Source organism: Accipiter gentilis, chromosome Z (genome assembly GCF_929443795.1).
Source record: "Accipiter gentilis chromosome Z, bAccGen1.1, whole genome shotgun sequence".
Lineage (NCBI taxonomy): Eukaryota > Metazoa > Chordata > Aves > Accipitriformes > Accipitridae > Astur > Astur gentilis.
Window position 1 is genome coordinate 12,346,149 of NC_064919.1, and position 18,731 is coordinate 12,364,879.

General features: G+C 37.9%; 1 protein-coding gene across 1 annotated transcript in view; it reads left to right on the top strand.

The window, feature by feature from the left end:
* Window positions 1-365: 365 nt before the first annotated feature.
* Window positions 366-18,731, top strand: part of PTBP3 (polypyrimidine tract binding protein 3) — a 48,433-nt gene continuing 30,067 nt past the window's right edge. Inside the window, exon 1 of the mRNA XM_049796140.1 lies at window positions 366-422. The gene's annotated coding sequence lies outside the window, so the exon portion shown is untranslated. The remainder of the gene's footprint in view (window positions 423-18,731) is intronic.

Here is an 18,731-nt window from a genome sequence, read left to right on the forward strand (position 1 = left end):
ACCTCTGGAGGTATTAAGTGATTAGCACAAGTGTGTTTAGGTCGACTTTCTTTTAAAGGATATCCTAATTAAACATAATATTGTGTCAAAATATGAAGATGAGAGTTAGTAATGTAATAAAAGTATGCCTACAGCTGCTGTTTCAAGGTACGGTTCTTAATCCTTTTCTTTTGCACTCATTAACTGTTGCATGGAATTGCACTGTTGCTTTTGTTTTTTTCTGCTTTTGACCATTGTATATAATTTGTACTTTTAATTTAATTGTGTGCTGCCTAATCTTTGTGGAAGACTACATTTGAGAGACTTCCCCTGCCTCCCCTCCTCATTTCAGCATGTGAAAATAGACCCTATCTTTTCAGGTCTGTGGACATGACTTTCATATTGGAGTAAGAGGCAGCATTTCTGACACTGCGGCAGACTGGGTAGGTGAAAAGGAAAAAGTGTTTTGACTGTTCCTGTTGATACCACTCTTCCTTACTCTTGCTGTTTCCCTGTTAACTGAAGTTGTTCAAACTCAGGACTGTTGCCAAAAGTGCAGCACCATCCTTGGTAGCACATTTCTGCATCTCCCTTATGATGTAGCAATTGCTGTGTGTGAACTGCATAGTGAATTATTCTGGTACCATGCTGCCTTGCAGTTGTTAGTCACTGAAGGGGGAGCTGTAAAAACACAAGGGTGGGGAATGACATGACTGCCTCTGCTTGCTGCAGCCTTAGGTCATCTTAAACTGACCAGGAGGCCACACCCTAAATTTCCTATGAAACCCTGTGGAATGAATGCTTATATGATTCAATAATCTAACCATTATCTTTGCAATTACCTTTCTTAATTACACTGTACTACAAGTAATTTAACTTGCTGCCATTCTTATTCATTAGGAGACATGGTGTATTATAGGGGCATTTAAAGTCAAGGCGAAGACATCTTTCTTTCTCAATAGTGAATACCAGAAGCAAAGGAGCCAAAATAATGTTTGCATACGTACACTCTGTGCAGCTGTACATATTTCATGCAAGTGCACAAGTGTATGGTGGGGTCAGTACTCCCTACTAGGATCTTACCATTCAAACAAAACATTACTGTCTCTTGGGAGGTGGGTTGCATTAATCATGGGAGTAAGGATGATCCAAAAACAGTTCAGGTGCAGGCAGAAATCAAATCTTACCATGTCTTCTGGTTTGGGATCAGACCATGTAAAGAAATCAGGGACTGGTAAGCCTTTTCTTGTCTTTAGGTGAAATGGTAGCTACATGTGCAGTGGCACAAGAGAAGGATGTGAAATAACTTCCATGTGTAATGAAGAGCAGGCCACTGCAGATCTGTCCTACTGTACCTTGCAGTGACTTTGTTAAGAGTATTGCTCCAACTTTCAGTTCTTGCTTACTAGGTAATTCCTAGACTGCACTTTGAAAAAGGTCATAGACACTTTAAAGAGAGGATTCAAAACACATTTTTGCACTTGTCCAGAGTGACAACATACTTCAAAGGTGGTACTGGAGCATGCAAACTATGCTTCAAAGACTTCTGTATCTTAAAGGTCTTTTCCAACCTAAATGAGTCTATGATTCTATATGCCTTCAGCCTTTTAACCGTAGTATTTTCTAGGTGAGAAACACTTACAATACCGTTTGGCAGTCAGCATGAAATGCATGTTGCCACTGTGACCCCAAAAACCACTGAAAATTAAATGAATACAGCATCTGGGTATTTTACTGACTTGTAACATTGCCAGGTGACTTAGTTTAATTCATAAATTACATGTAATCCCTCTTGGTTTTGTTAGGCCTTCTTTTCCTACCTAGCTTTGCTAGGCTTGATTAGGATTTCCTTTCTGGTTCCATTTCTGTGGGTTTTTCCATTGTTCATTTTCTCATTTTATTACCCACTATAGTGCATTAATTTTCTTACTTTTTTTTAAAATTTTATTTGTCAGTTCACCTGTTTCTATTTTCTAGTCTCTGATTTCTCTTCCTGGCTCCATGTATACGGACAAGTTATTTGTTCTGAGCTTGTGTTACCAGGAAAATTACTCTAGCTTCAAGTCTATTCCTTCCCCCTTGTTTTGGTTACCTGTCCTTTCCCAAAACACAGTCAATTGAAATCTGTAATGATTTTTTGTGAAGTCATTCATTCAGTGCACAATGTAAGACCTTGGATGTGGTGGAAGCTGTAGTGCAAAACTTAGTTTCTGTGCAGGAAACTTCTTGAACTCAAAAGTAGGGGATCTATTCATTTTTCATTTGGTTTCTGTCAGTGCTAGTGAACTTGTTTCTGTGTAATAAAATTTGGTGGATGTATAGAAAAGCTTGCTCTCCTTATAAAACTTATCAGTTTTATAAAGATGAATACAAACTCCACACATCCACAGTCTCTTGAGCTGTTTGGCTGTTGTGGTTTAACCCCAGCCAGCAACTAAGCACCACACACTATCTATCCATCACTCCTGATCCTCAACAGGACAGGGGAGAGAAAATATAACAAAGGGCTCATGGGTTTGAGATAAGAACAGGGAGAAATCACTCAACCAATTACTGTCACGGGCAAACCAGACTTGGCTTAGGGAAAATTGACTTAATTTATTGCCCATCAAACAAGAGTAGTGTAATGAGAAATAAACCCAAATCTTAAAACACCTTCCCCCCCACCCCTCCTTTCTTCCCAGGCATAGCTTCACTCCTGAATTCTCTACCTATCCCTTGCCAGCGGTGCAGGGGGATGGGGAATGGGGGTTGGGGGCAGCTCGCCACACATCGGCTCTGTCGTTCCTTCCTCCTCAAGGGCAGGACTCCTCACACTCTTCCCCTGCTCCAGTGTGGGGTCCCTCCCATGGGAGACAGTTCTCTACAAATTTCTCTGGTGTGGGTCCTTCCCACGGGCTGCAGTTCTTCATGAACTGCTCCAGCATAGGTCCCTTCCACGGGCTGCAGTCCTTCAGGCACAGACTGCTCCAGCGTGGGTCCCCCAAGGGGTCACAAGTCCTGCTCCAGTGTGGGGTCCTCTTTCCACGGGTCCACAGGTCCTGCCAGGAGCCTGCTCCAGCGTGGGCTTCCCACGGGGTCACAGCCTCCTTGGGGCACCCACCTGCTCCGGTGTGGGGTCCTCCCCGGGCTGCAGGTGGAGATCTGCTCCACCGTGGACCTGCCTGGGCTGCAGGGGGACAGCCTGCCTCACCAGGGTCTTCCCCACGGGCTGCAGGGGAATCTCTGCTCCGGCACCTGGAGCATCTCCTCCCCCTCCTTCTGCACTGACCTGGGGGTCTGCAGGGTTGTTTCTCTTACAGTTCTCATTCCTCTCTCCGGCTGCTGTTTCTGTGCCCCCTGCAACCTTTTTTTTCCTTCTAAAATATGTTATCCCAGAGGTGCTACCACTATCTCTGATGGGCTCGGCCTTGGCCAGCGGTGGGTCCGTCTTAGAGCCGGCTGGCCTTGGCTCTGTCGGACATAGGGGAAGCTTTTGGCATCTCCTCCCAGAAGCTACCCCTGTAACCCCCCTGCTACCAAAACCTTGCCACACAAAGCCAATACATGTCCATATATACTGAAAAGATGGAGCATTCATGTAAACAAAAGACGTAGGCTTTCTGGATACAGGGGAGAATGTAAACAAAAATTAATGTTGTACTGTCTCCTGAGTCTCCAGACAGTCTGAGATTATGACTTTGCCCTCATTTATATGATTACTTTGTTAATACTGAAGCTTTAATCTAAAGGATGATTCCTACAGTGGCTAGTTTATTACTAATTGTTCGAACAGATGAAGCAGAGTTGGCCTGAGGAACAGAGACTATTGCATGAGAAAGTGTCATGCAGTGAGAAGCTGATAAACATTGCTAAGGTAGTGGGGAGGAAACAAAACACAGATGAGACAAGAAGGACAAGAACTGTGAGTATCATAGCTGTGACCATGTTTTTCCCGCATACTACACTACTCTCCTAGAAAAGATTAAGTAGTAATTAAAAATTCAGCTTGTGAACATAAGTATTGTACTCTATTGTTGATCTTGATGCGAATCTTTTATCTATTAGGACAAGAGCTTATTCATATAATACTTAATTTATGTAATGCACATCATCATGCAGATTTTTATTACTTTCCAACCACTTGACTTCAAGTGTGCAATTCTTAGAGCTTTTAGTCCTAGAGTTATGTGATTGTTTGAGAACATGAATCTTCCTTTTAAAAAATAAAAAATTTCTGGCTTTTGTTGTTGTGGAGAAAAGCTTTAAATGTGAAGCTGAAAATTAAATACTCAAAAGGCAAACAATCCAAAACATGTGTCTTTAGAGTGTCATGGTTAAGTTGAGAATGGAAATTTTTTTTTTCCCAGACAATTTGTAAGGCTCTGAAAACTTGTAAGTTAGAAAAAGTAGTTTCATGCTTTTAAATTGAATGATTGATCAGTTGAGAGACAAATCTTTTTGGTAGCTTCCTGTGAATCCATGGTGGGTTTTGGATGCATGGGAAGTGAGACTTTTTTTCCCCAAATATTATTTTCTTAAACTAAGTTATGTATGTTTAGTTCCGCAGAACAATAGAAATCAAAGTAACAAAAGTAAATATCTTTCATGCTACAAGGTAGAGCTGCTGATAAATGCTGTATCCTGTAATCTTGTTAATGCATTTTTCTGTTTTCAGAAGGAAGTAGGGTTAAAAATGAACAGTGAAAAGGGTGTGTTTCAGAGACAAATTTTGCAGAACTTTGTTGATTGCTATTGTGATCCTGGCAGTCATTTTCTTTTTTTCTCTCCGTGCTATGCATTGTTAAACTACTTCCTTTGCAAGAGAAAAAAAAAAAAGGCACAGCTCATCATATTTTGACTTTCATAACAATGTTTTTCTTTCTTCCTTTTACCTATTTACCATTACTTTGCAATAATTTGCTAACATCTTCAATTTTCTCTCTTCATTTTTTTCTACAGTGTTGTTACAGATCTCTTAGCAGTTGGTTTAAAGGTAGGAATCTCTTTGTAGCCTTTCACATACACTTGTTACTTCTTTTATTATAACCCTTCCTGGTTTTTGCTGATGCCATGTTGATAATCATAAACCTCATGGTTTTGTTCTGTTTCTCTTAGCTGTATTTCTTTCTCAATTTTAACCTTTAATAATAACAGATTACAAACCAGATTGTCCACTTATGGCACTTTTGTACTTTTTAAGGCTATGTAAATTTTCTTCTGCCCAAATTCTGCCTAGTTTACTTGTGTTTTTTTTTAGGTTACTGGTTGTTTATGTCCTGTAAACATCTTCTGATTGGTTCATAGTAAAGCATAAAATGGCACAAAACCATACACAATATGACATTGTACAGATACATTTGTGATTTCAACCAAAACCCCTTAAGTTTAAGGCAAAGTATCATCTTGCTGTACAGGACTTAGTTCTGTATAGTGTTTATTTACAGACATACTCACACATTCAATTACTTATTAAGAATTAGGATGAAGATTTTAGTAAGGGTAGTGTTGAGTGTCCTATTGATTGTTTGAAAAAGGAATATATTGAAGTAACTTTCTCTTGAAACAAAAAACCTGTGTTAACTCATGAGGAAAACATAAATTTTGATCTTCACATATTTAAGGGTTAAACTAACTAGGAAGCATAGACATTAATCTTTATTGCTAGTAAAGTTTGCATTTAAACTACTGGAAAACAACATTATTGGAAATCATAAATCGGTGATGATGCTACAAAGAAAAGCTGTCATCTTTTTGATGCACAGTTTCAAAGGAAGCTCTGCTTCTCTGTCATGATGCCTGCTTGGTCTCTGGAGCATTCAAAGTTGTATATAGATTCTTGTCCTTTAGGATGAGTTTAAAGCCTTCATACTGAGGGGAGGTATTTCATACTTTAAGAATGAAAATGTACATTTATGTTCATTTAAAAACTTAAGTTATCACACTAATTTTACAGCTCATGATAATCCCATGCTCAAAGTTGCTTTTGTTGATAGTGGTTTATTTTACTACTGTGCTCTCCTTGCTCTACTGCAGCCTCTCCCAGTGACCCAAATCAGTTGAGCAGTCTCGACATCATATGTTAGAGGGAAGTACCTAGAAGAAGAGAAAAGCCTCTGTGATAGTGAATCACTAGAAAGGCATGGTTGATAGAAGAAGTCTGTGTTTTCTCTCATAAGCTAATGATTTACTTCCTGGCATCTTCAAATTGGATATTGATGGGACATACACAATTTCAAGAGGAAAATATTATTTCCTTAGGTTCTTGCCCTGTATCTAGCATAAATGCAAAGTATATAATGTTATACTGGTCTGACCTGTGGACTCTGGTCATGATGTCTGTTTTGGACTTTCTGCATGAAACTGCAGTTTCGATACACTTGGTAATGGTGTATCTTATTTTAAATTCTGATGTAGTCAGTCTTAAATGTGACAGCTGGAAGTATAAAGGTGTCTGTACATCCAGATGCAGACTTAGCATTACTGAAATTTTTTTCTCTTTAGTAATAAAAGAAATGTAGTCATAAAATTCTGTGCAGTGTCATATTATTGTTCAGTTTAACTGAACAGCAAACTGTTAGACTGATACCTACATTTGGCCCATGCCAACTTCTGCTGTGAATTCCTGTAATACAGTGGATTGTAATGCAGTTCTACACCACATCCTCATTCGAATGTAAACTTCTTTGATGCAGAAATGGTGTGGTTTGTAATTTTCATTTCTCTTGCTCACTCACATTTGTGCAAAGTTAGTGAAACTATAGTTGGACCTTACATTTTCCTATGCTTATTTGCAGACCCTAATATGTTTAGGGAGTTGCAAACGTCTTTGATATTGGTGATGCATGTTTAGCAGTTCTCCTAGTGTACAAACTAGAAACCTTTTTGTTTTGCTGCAATAAGAAAGGTGTCCTTCTCTCTACATGGGAATGCACCTCAATAAATTTGAGAAATTAGCTTTTAAATGGGTGTGGGTTTAGTGCTTTAAGTATGAATAGGCTATATTAGTACACTGGGAAAAGAAACAACAGGGACATGCAAGACATAAGTTATTCTGACCTTCAGATTAATTCTTTTCAAATTAATCTGTTCAGTTTTATTGAAAGTCGAATAAGTGTGCAAAGTGTTGTGTAAATAAGAAGTGTGGAAAAGGCTTTTGGTAATATGTCTGTTTTTCCCGGAGTCGCATGCAAATTACTAAATTTTCTGAAGTCATATTTACTAATAAATTATTCTTAAAATGGAAATGCTGAAGTGCCAGGAGTACACTTGTTTTATTATATAAATGCAGCCTGTCAGGGAGGGGAGAACAACCTGATCTGCAGATCCCTTTGTTACTTTAACATTGTTAATTTTGAGACTCCTTCATTTTGATTGGTTTTTGGATTGTTTGGTTCCCCACGTGTAGTCTGATATACCAAATACATTATCTAATAGTGATGCAAAAGAGTCATAATTCAGTTCCTGAGATTGTGTGATGCTGTTCTGTGTCAAGTGCAGTTAATAAATAGTTTGTCTTTGCTTGTTCTTCAAATCAGTAATAGTGGCAGAACACTGCTGAATTCTACCTGCTGTACTAGGAGCAAATTGATGAGAGTTAAGCTGTCTGTGGTTTACTTTGTATTTCACACCATTAAAACAATCTTCTTATGTGAACAGTAGTTCCAAAATCTGTGGGAAGCAGGAAAGTGTGTCATTCTATTAAAGGCAGTGAAAGGTAGAGTGGAAGTTTAATATTGACCTGCCTCCATGAGTAGTTGTCAGAATTGGGAAGGAACAGCAACAGTACTTACCAAGCTGTGGTGCTGATTGGTTTTGTCATGCCTTCATCAGAAGGTACAGAGTAAAAGACAAATTATTATTTTTCTTACAGAAAACAAATGAAAAACAGTTCTGTGGAATACCCTACTGTTGTTGTTCTCCTGCTCCCACACTTACACAATTTTTCAGACCTTAAAGGGTAGAGAATTCAGTGCTTGTGTCATAATATAAAGGAGAGCTGCATACTATATGATACTTCCAACTCTAGAACACCTGGAGAGTTGAGGTTTCTATTTAAAATATCAGGGGTCTTTGTCCAGGAGCATTAGAGACTTATGAAATTCCTTGTGTTGATAGTCCGCATAGAGCTTTCTTCATTTGAGCTCAAGCTAACATGCTGAATCTATTTAATTTGATATTTTAACTTACTAAGGTAGCTATGCAGTTCTCTGAAAACAGTTACCCCTTTTAATGTGGATAAATACTTTCAGCTGATAAGTTAAATGGCTCAGAGAATATAATTTCTTAGCTTTTTGTCAATTATTATTACTTCCCATGTTACAAAAACTGGGAGTGGTTCTTTTCATAATTGAAAATGTTGTTTAATAACTTTTCACATTAATTCAACTGTCCAGTATAAGTTTACATACATATTTGAAGCCCCTTATAAGCAAAGGCTGAAGTAGACTCTTGGATGTGAAAAACACTGAGCTTCACTCTTAAATTTGTGAAGACAACTGCATTGTAACTTCCAGGAGAAAGAAGATTAAATTGGGATAACCGAGTAAACCAGTAAACTAGGGATACCAAACCCACTTTCTAAGCACTGTCACAGAAGGTGGAAGAGGCAGAGTTTGGTTTCTGTATGTAGCCTTCCTTTCCATGTTTCAGTCCAGCATGGAGTCCCCCAGGTTGTCTTGCAGGATATCATCATTGGGAGAGAAAGATGTGAAGTATCTTTCCTGGGATGAGTCTCTGGCCTCCAGTTTGACAAACTATCATTTTAATGCATTTAGTAATCAAATTATTTTTTATTGTAATATTGGGCACTTTAAAAGGGCATTTGTAGATTTAGAATGCTAAACAAGAATTTAACTTTTAGGAATTCTCTTTAAGGGAGAGTAGCCATTGATAGTTTACAATCATTGAAAAATTGACAGTGCCTTTATATAAAAAGTAATATTTTATTAATGTTTTCTTTCCGATTTGATAGCTTAGTTAAATGTTGAAATTGTGGAAAAGGTATTCTTAGTTGATTTCTTCTCAAGTCACTGAAATCCTTGTGAGTTTTTATGCTGTGTATTATTTGTTTTTATTCACCTGTACTTGCAATGAAGGAATATTGCAAGACTTTTTGTGTAAGAATTGTAAAATGTGATAAATCCTAAGCAGCTTTGAAATGTAACTACAAGTGTTGTTCAGAGAAAACAGGACTTGCCTGTGGTAGCCAACTGCTTGTAATAACCTATATAGGACTTTTAAGATTATGAATAGATGTGATTTTCCTCATGCAGATTTCCTAGCCTTTCATCATCTGTACTATTTAGTTTCTCTTGATCACTTGTTTGTGAACCACAGTTACCATATGTCTCGGCCTACTGAGCTGACATCACTTGAATAATTAGGGTGATGTTGGATGCCCACAGTTTGACCTCTCTTACATTGCTACATAGTTGTTAAGGATGGGACTTTCCTTAGATTAAGCACAATCAGGCAGGTGATAGGAAAAAAAGGTGTAATTCAGGCCAAACTGAATTTACATAGGAATATTTGCCCAGTGACTCCCTACACCAGTCCACATCTAACAGCTCAAAGAGGTCACCTGCTATGTGACCACTGACATAGCTAATGTGTTTCTACCAATTCCTGTGCCCCCCCCCCCCCCCAGTGTAAACTGTAGTTTGCCTTTCCTGGAGGGGAGCACAATATACCTGGAACCACCTGCCATGGGGGTGGAAGCATAGTTCAGTATCTGTCACAGATTTGTGCAAATGGTTTGGAGGAGGACAGTGCCCCAGAACACTTAGAGTAAGCTGATGGCATCATAGTATAGGGAAATGCTGACCAAGGGGTAGACAACAAATATAGTTGAAATTGAACTGAATGTAAGACTTGCAATCAAAGAGGAATAAGGTGAAGGGACTTGCAGGACTAGAAATACAGTTTCTGTGTGTTAAATAGCAACATGGCCACCATTGTCTTCATACTGACATGATTAGTAAGGTTGTGGCAATAGTTCCACTGATGAACATAAAAGGAAACAAATTTTATTTGGAATGGTAGGATTTTGGTGAATATATGTACCCAGATAAAGTCAGCTCAAGAGCCCACTGTTCCAAGTCACCAGGAAAAACACACTTGAGTGGGGCCCAAGCAACAATAGGCCTTTGACCAGATGAAGCAATAAATTGCACATGCTGTTGTGCTGACCCCTGTCAGAATGGGTCCAAATGTCTGAAATGTACTAAATAAAACCAGTCAAACCAGTGGAGTTTATGGCAGAAAGCACACAGGGAGACAGAAGTATTCCTTGAATTCTGGAGCCAAGGCTGCTGTCAACCTGAGAAAAGCATATCCTAGTAGAAAGAGAAACATGAGCCATCTATGAGGGAATCTGGGCAGCATCTGCAGTGATGAGGGATGGAGTCACAACTGCTGCTGACTCTTTGGCTTCTGGTACTGGATGCTGAAAGGAGAAATGCCCTTAACTCATCATGTAGCAAGTTCTACCTGCCCTGATGGGCAGCACTGCTTACCCAGTGGGATCAGGTGGTGAAACAGGGACATCCAGGCCTCTTAGAAGAGCTGATAAAATGGCCCCCAAATCGTTATTGGTGTTAGTCTACCCCTAAAGGGAAGTTTGAGTGACATTCAGAATGGGTTATTTTAAAATGTCTAGCATAAATCATGATGAAAATTATTTTTTCCTGTCCACAGATGAATCGTTTTAAAGACAAATGTAATTTATACTTCTTCCTTTACTTAGATGTTGATTTTCATTGTGTGGTATAAGTCATTACTGTGAAGGATACACTATATTAACACATTTACCTAAGTGTTTAACATGTTCTTATCTTTAATGTTTAATCTTGCTTTTGGATATGTATCATGGCTTTTTCTACTTCAGTTAACTTGTGTTTGTGTGCATGCATGTTTCTGTGGTTCTGGGAGAATATTCTGAGAAAATATTCTTGTATGCTTGTTTTCTTCTTAAAGTCTTTCCTGGGCATCACCTGTTAGAAGTGTTAGATTTTTTTGCACTGAGCTAATATGTACATTCTCATATTTTCAGTTTACATAGGAACTGGAATGCTAATAAAGTGACAAAATGCTTTATTCTTAAAATAGTTCCTAGTTAAATAGCACAACTTTCAAATCTGTTGGCTATACATGAACCAAACTGAGTTAGCATTAGGAGATTCTTTTCAACAACAATTTATTCTTTATTGTTTGATTGCTTCTTTTGATAGAGACAGCCCAGTTCTGGGAGTACTCACCAGCATTGCCTAAAGTGACATACGAATCCATAAAAGTAAATGAAGCATGGAAAGAGTGTAGGCATGTTGGAAGTTGAGCCTGGCAGAAGTTAAGTTATGCTAAAGTTGGAAATGTTGGACAGTGTTAATGTGAAAGACTGAGCTGGCAAGTAAACCTGTGTATGCAAGCAAAGTCTTATGAATTCAGAATGCAGTGTAGATATACTGCTTCAAGAGACAGGTTCGATACAGAAGTAGAGCTATAATAATTAGATTTGGTGTGTGAGTATTAAAATCTCCCAAATGTGACGTGGTAGTTGTGATGCTCACTACGAAGCTTGTATCTGTGACAGTATTTTCCTCCAATTATCCTCCTGTAAACGTCATAGTAGAAAAAAGGATACAGAAGTATTTTTGCTATTGAGAGAGGGCAGACTATGAGAGGCTGAAGCCTGCTATTAACTTTTCTGATTACATCCCCATAAAACTACAGTGTCTTGTCTCCACTTAAGTTTTGTAGTTGGATGGTGCTAGTTTTCCTGTGAATAAAAATGCAGAGTCTGTCTCTTTAAAGAATGGTTAGAAGTAGGCAGGTAAATGATGCAAGTATTACAGTTGTTAAACTCTTTTTGGAAGAAATCAACTACAGATAGACTGTAAAAATCTCTTGGAGAAAAATAGACATTAGTGACTCATTTTTAATAAGTAACTCTACTTGCTGTCTCCACTATGGATTGTATTATGTATATTGTCACATCTTCCTTATTAAATCTAAGCAATACAGACAAAACTTCCTCCCCTTTGCACTGTTGCTTACTCTAGCCTTCACACCATGTCACTACTGAGAATATGTTTTCATGAAGGACATTTAGCACTTTTAATGATGCTGAAAAAATGAAGTCTTGTTCAGTCTCTTCTCTGTTACTCTGACCTCCAGATCCAGCTCATCTGAGGACACTAGGCTGGTGTTTTGTTTTTGTTCTTGAAAAGTGTTTTTTGAAGGGGAGTTTGTCTTTTGTTTGGTTGGCAAATTAAATTTGCTTCCCTTTTAGCAAGAGGGAGTGGAACAGATGGAAAGGAAATGATGCAGTGAGCCACTTACCTTTGTGGCAAACCCCCCATTAATTCAGCTGGGATGCACTGTGAAACCATGCTATCAGATATGCAGATGCAGCTCTATGATTCTGCTGCAGACAAGGTCATGGATTATTTTTTCATCAAATTAGTTTGTCCATTTGGTTCACAGTGGCAAAGTATGATGGAAGTGTGTGAGAAGAAGAGCCTAAGATGGTATTTCTTTTGAAGATTTTGCGTCAGAAAATTCAGTTCCAGTGTTAGTATGAATAAATTTCTGTTATTTCTGAATTATAGTCTGAACTAATTGTTAGGTTTCTGTTCAATTATTTGTCTCTATTACATCCATCAGACCAGATGTTTTATGACTCTTATGTATATGAGATAGTAACATTGTTAGATATAGATTTTCTTGGTACATTTAAGTAGTATTTACAACACCTTTTAAAGACTAGATAGATTATGCAATTAAATGAGTCAAACTACTAGTATGCCTTCTCCTGCTCTACATCCTAAAAACTGAAAGCAGCAATTTACTTTCTTAGGAAAATATCTTAACAAGCAGCCAAACTGTATGCCTCGATGTTAGTGAGGACACATGCAAACTGTCTCTGGAAAAGAGAAAAAAACACACAGTATTAAAAAATTCCTACTTAATTCCAATAATGATTGAGTAGCTCACAATTTAAGAAGTGCCTTTTGTTACTGGGCCCTTGCACATTCCTAGTCAAGGGCTTGTGGTGAGTCAAGAAGACAAACCAACTCTTGCATCCTTCCTGACCTTGTTGCTTAAAAAGCTCAAGGTATTTATACCTGGCATACATTTAGTTGCCCTTTTATTTTAGGGAGGTGGGAAGAATAAAGATCTTAGAATGTGTGGAAAGTGGAGAAGGAATGCTCAGCTCATATTTAGGGCATGGGGCTGAGGTCCTTTCAGAATCTATGTTTTCACTTTTTCTGTTATTGTAGTAGGTGAGTACTGTTAATAATAGAAAAAAAATTCAGTTAAGTATAACCTGAATTCTTTAAATAACAAGTACCTGGATTTCTGGTTTCTGCTACTATAGTGAGGGTAAACATGAGTATTAAGTGGTGATAATGAAAGTGACTATGTGCATAAGGTTGAAAGTGCTTAAAATATGACTTCCAGGCTTTTATTGTCAGAGCTACATTTTTTCCCCACTACCTATGTGTAAAATTAGAGTACTTGTTGTTTGGAGTTTATTGCTTCTTTATCGATTTTTACTCAAAGTCTGATGAAATTTTATGCCTCACGTGTTGCATTGCAAAGGCACAGAGTTGGTTGTGTGCTAGAATTGTACTTCAGAACTCTTCTATAGTGGGTGTGTTTTGTATTTTTAGATTATCTATTAGACTGTGGCAAGGCAGTTATTTAAAATGTGGAGACTGTGACCTGCTTTGCCAGGTAGCTATGGATGCAGAAGTTGCTGTTGTGGATGCTTGCCAGTATGGGTGACCAGAAAATGTGCCAGAACAGTTTGATTCTTCTTCGCCTCCTTGCACTTTTAAGATGTTTCCCTAGTTTCAAATGATTTTAAGTTAGCAGTTTGTCACTACAGCTTGTGGTTTCTCTGACTTTGTGAATGGATGGGAGTGTTGATTAAAGCATGTGAGATACAGTTGGTGATTCCTGTATTAATAAGATGTGACCTTGGACATGCAGTAGAATTGGATGATTCATTTAAAATTCTTTTTCCAGCAAAAGATAGATAACACCTAGATAACAGTAAAAGCAGATAACTGTTGAAGGTAAATGGTCTAGGTGTATACCATGCAGTAAGGGTTTTATGTGTCTGTGCTAGTTGGTATGGTGAGAGGCAGGGGGAAAGGCACTCCTCAACTCCGATGTCATGAGCTTTTCACTGCCTCCTTCCCCTCTGTCCTCCACTGTCTCCCCAGTGGAGTATGAATGCTGTAGATTAGTAAAGGTTATCTCCTGTTCCATATTCTTGCTGCTGACCTGGAAAACAGATATGTATAAACTAGAGATAAACTCTTTGCAATCCACATAGCTCCTGGGTGTGATTTGAACCAATGCAGTTAGCATTTATGTGGTTTTAAAAGAAAATTAATTTTTAAAATTTGAATTTCTTCATTTTAAACTGTGCATCAATCTTAAAAAACAGTCTATGGTGGTAAAGAGAGAAATAGCTGTTTAAAAGAAGACAACATGACAAATGTGTGTGTGTAGTCTGTTTTATTATTAACCATTTTTTTCCAGCTGTTTTTTAGAAAAATGGTGAAATGATTCCATGATTCTACTATGCCATTATCTACATTGCAACAGTTAAGATGGTGTGACTAGACAGTTTCTAAAACTATTTTATATGCAGTTCTTGAACCTGATGGATTTGAAATTCTTGCTAAATACTTAATGTAGTGTATTTGGGGCTATTTTGGAGTCCATATTGTTTTTCCAACTTCAGCATGGCATCTGCCATTAGGAACTGTTTATTCAAGTTGTTGTGTCATAGAAACTTCATATTTAAGAAATTGTTCTATCATGATTAGGAAAGATGATTTAGTTTGTGTGACAGTACATACTGCTTAAGCTTTGCTAATTATTTGTTGTTCTAAAAATCATGCTGTATCTTTTCATTAATGAAATCAACAAGCCTAAAACTTGATTTTTCACTTTTTAATTACTGTTGCATGACTCCCTGAAAGTGTACAGTATCTTGTTACCAGTATAGCTGGGAGCTTCAGTAATTAGTAACAGAGGCTGTAGAGCAGGCTGGATTGCTAACAGAGCCACTGAGCATTCAAGCCTGCAGAAGAGAGACTATCTGTGCTAAAACAACATGCTTCTAGGATGACTGATGATCAGCCTCGTGAGCCAATGTGTTTGGGAGGGGTCTTTGTGTGGAGGAAAGGAGGCTTACTTGTTTGTGATCATTGCCTATGATTTCCTTCTGTTTCAGCTTACTGAAAGGGCAGCTTTTTCTTTGTAAGGTCAGTTTATTTATTTTTAATACAAATATATGACTTTGAAATTTCCCTTAGTTTACATCCACTTTCTTCAAAATCTTTTTATTTTGGCATCAGTGACATTGTACTTCACATTAAATCGTAGTTTTGGAAGTAGGAGTTGCATCCTTGTTGCAAACATGGTTTGTAGAAGAAGGAATACACACGAATGTAACAGGTATTTAGAGAGCTTATTGCAGATGTAGAAGATAATGGAAATTTTCACCCTTCTCATGACCCTTAGCTTTTTTTCACAATCGGATTCTATAAAAATTAATAAGGTATGCATTAGAACAGTTAATTTATATTTAACAACAATTTTTCACTGGTATAGCTTGAAATTGTCATGTTTCAAAGTGTATCCTTTTTGGAACAGTAATTTGTTTGTTGCCATGTAGAATCTTGTAGAAAAATGTAAAAACCTTTAACTTATATGCAGGGAGAAAGGTGCTTTTTGAAGGAATTATTTTCCCTTAAAATTGGGCCCCCTTTTTTGTTGTTCTAGCTGTTTCATAGAAAAAAGCTGTGATGATATCCTTCCTGGTTGTTGACTTAGAAATAATAGTCTACAAATGTGACTAGCTATATTTTAGGAAAATAGATAATACCTATTTCAGATCAGATATAAGTTTCTCTGAGACTATCCCATCTGTAATTAATTGAACTGTACTGAGGAATTTGTGACTAGCAAGGAAGAGAGAAGGAAAATACTGCAGTTGAAAGTTGGGAAAAAAAAAGATGATTTTGTTTACATACAGCCTTTTTAAAAATGAAAAGGCTGTTTATAGGATTAGTTGATTCCAGAAGTAACCTTGAATAGATACCTGCCATTGTTTTGACAAATAGACATGTTCTAAAGAAGTAGAGTCCCAGACTTACCCTCCAAGTATATGTGACTTACTTTCCAAGTATATGTGACTCACAAAGACTTTAGAAACCTAGAGTTGTTGACTTTCAGATGTTTGCTATACATCTTTGCTATGAGTGCAGCATTGCTTCTACTTGAATTGCAGAATCATTAACATCTATTATTATCAGAAGTTTAAAAATCATAGAACAGCTTAAGTAATTTCAGGAAAGGCATCTGTTACTGTAGTCTGAAGTTGTGTAATATGCCTTATTTAGTCAGGGAAATTGGCTATGGTAGATACAGAAGAATAATTTGTTTCATTAACCTATCACGGAGTGATACACTTTGTAAAGGCCCCTTACTGGAATGGTTACTTGGCACAATAAACTTCTCCTGTTTTTGAAGAAATGTCCCCGAAATCAAATTATGCTTTCCAAGCAACTGGCTGCTAATTTCTACTTGATAATTAAAGGAAAAAATAAACTTGAACTAGCTGTAAGGTGTTCTACTGTTCTTACCTTACCTGTTACCATTTACTAAACCCAAAGAAATGCAAAAATGTTGTTGTGAAATAGGAGAGGTGGAATGTCTTATGGTTTAAGAAAAAGCATTCTTAATATGTTAGGAGGTCATTAATATGTTTGGAATGATGGGATGAGTAAGGGAACAGAGGAGGGTGTTCCAGCACTGGGCTGGTAGCCATCCTTGTGTTGGACAGCTCCACTTACCTACATTTCCCACAAGTCTGAAAGAAGGAATATTCACCATGTAATTGATACAGTCCTTCTGACACTCAGAACAATCGTGTTGCCTTCTGTGAGTGTAGCTTTGTGCTGGAAAAGGTGCTTATCAGTGAAAGGTTGGGCAGCGTGCTTACTTGCCCTGCCTTGCCTCTTCACCTTTGCCTGTGAGGCCTCACAGTGAACACGTGGAAGCAGCTCACTTAGGTTAAGTAACGGTCTCACCTTGGACAGTTGTCCTGTGAAAACTGAAGCAGTAGTGATGGCATAAGGGCGGTGTAAGCTGATGTGTGTAAGAAGTGCTTGTCAAGTGTCTATAAATTGCAGGCAAGTAAGCATGTCAAGGTGCTTTTGTAGGCAGGATTTGGCTGCTCTGGCTGTTTCTAGCTGGACTTACACAGTGAATAACTAAGAAGTAGGCAACTGAAAACTAGTATAGAGAGACTAGGGGCACAGTAGGACTCTCTAGCCTCTGTAGAAAGATTCAGTAACAATTTTGTGACATGCTTCCTAGGCCACACTAACTTGTTGTGTGGACTTTTTCAGCACTCAAGGCCTTGCCAGTCCTTTTACCAGAGCAGTCTGTAGTAGATCTTCGTCACAACATTAAATGCTTCATGTTACAAAGTATTTAAAAAATATCTTTCGGCTCTATCTGGAAAAGAAGGAGATTGAACAAATGGGCTTCACAAACTTGAATTCTGTCATTTCTCTGTTGATTCTGAATGAATAGGGGTGGGAAGACACTGATGAAGTAAATGTCACCTCCTTTACTAATCCAGAATACATCCAACGTATGACCATTGCAATGCTACCTGCAGGAGAACTGTCATGGTGTCAATTTATCTTTTCACTCTTCTAGAATGTTTTTGCATTGGGTTTGCTTTTGCTTTCAATCAATGACTGAGAAGGCTTATCAGTTATACTGCTGGATAAAAGATGAGATGTTGAAAAGCATCTTTACAGTGTTCTTGTACTTCAGAAATAGCTTGGTCATCCGCCTAGAAGTAGGTACGTAACTTAGTATTGGTATCAAAAGTTATAAATTGGGATAATGTTTCAGTGGAGCATTCAAATAATACCAAAAAGTATAGTCAAAATCTTATGGTTGTAAGAAACTAAGTTTTATAATAAGGGCTTTAGACTTAGCAAGACTGTGGCAGGCCAATTATTCTATGATGTCTTGATTTAATGTTTTATTGGTTGGGGTTTTTAACATATACACAGTTAAATGTACATTCATTTAAAAATCCTCCTTGTATCAAATTGAATATATGAAGACAGTTATACATTTGTAACAATGATGGTTCCCTGTATTGTAAGAGGCTCAAAGCCTTGCTAGTCTTTTATTAGACTGAGTAAAACAGTCTAAACAGTAAACCAAGTGATGAGCTTGGGGTTTAAAAGAGCCTTCATTGTGTTTTGGATGCCATATTACCAGGTTAATGGTTGTCAGTGGACAGGCAAAATCTAGGGAGCCCTCTTAGGAGATGGTGTTTGAATGATGTATCAGTGTAGGTACAGGCACATGTCATGACTGAAGGTTGTATGTTTGTGGTATCACTTTTCCCCTGTTGAAGCTGGTTTAGTCCCCCATCCCAGAGCGGTTCATTTTGTGCCGCAGTAAGCTACAGATTCAGTTGTATGGATACAGGGCAGCTCTATAGAGAGTTGTAATACAGATTGCTGCAGCCATCTGAATTGTTTTTCTCTGTGTGTGTGTCTTTTTAACCTGAATTGCTTCATTGGTTTACAGCACAATCCTACAAACAATATTATTACTGGATGAAACTGTAGTGATGGGGTGGCCTAGAAAGGATGAATACTTCTTGAGAAGGTTATATACATTTTGTTTTGGAATATGCTAGAACTTGTTCTGAGAAA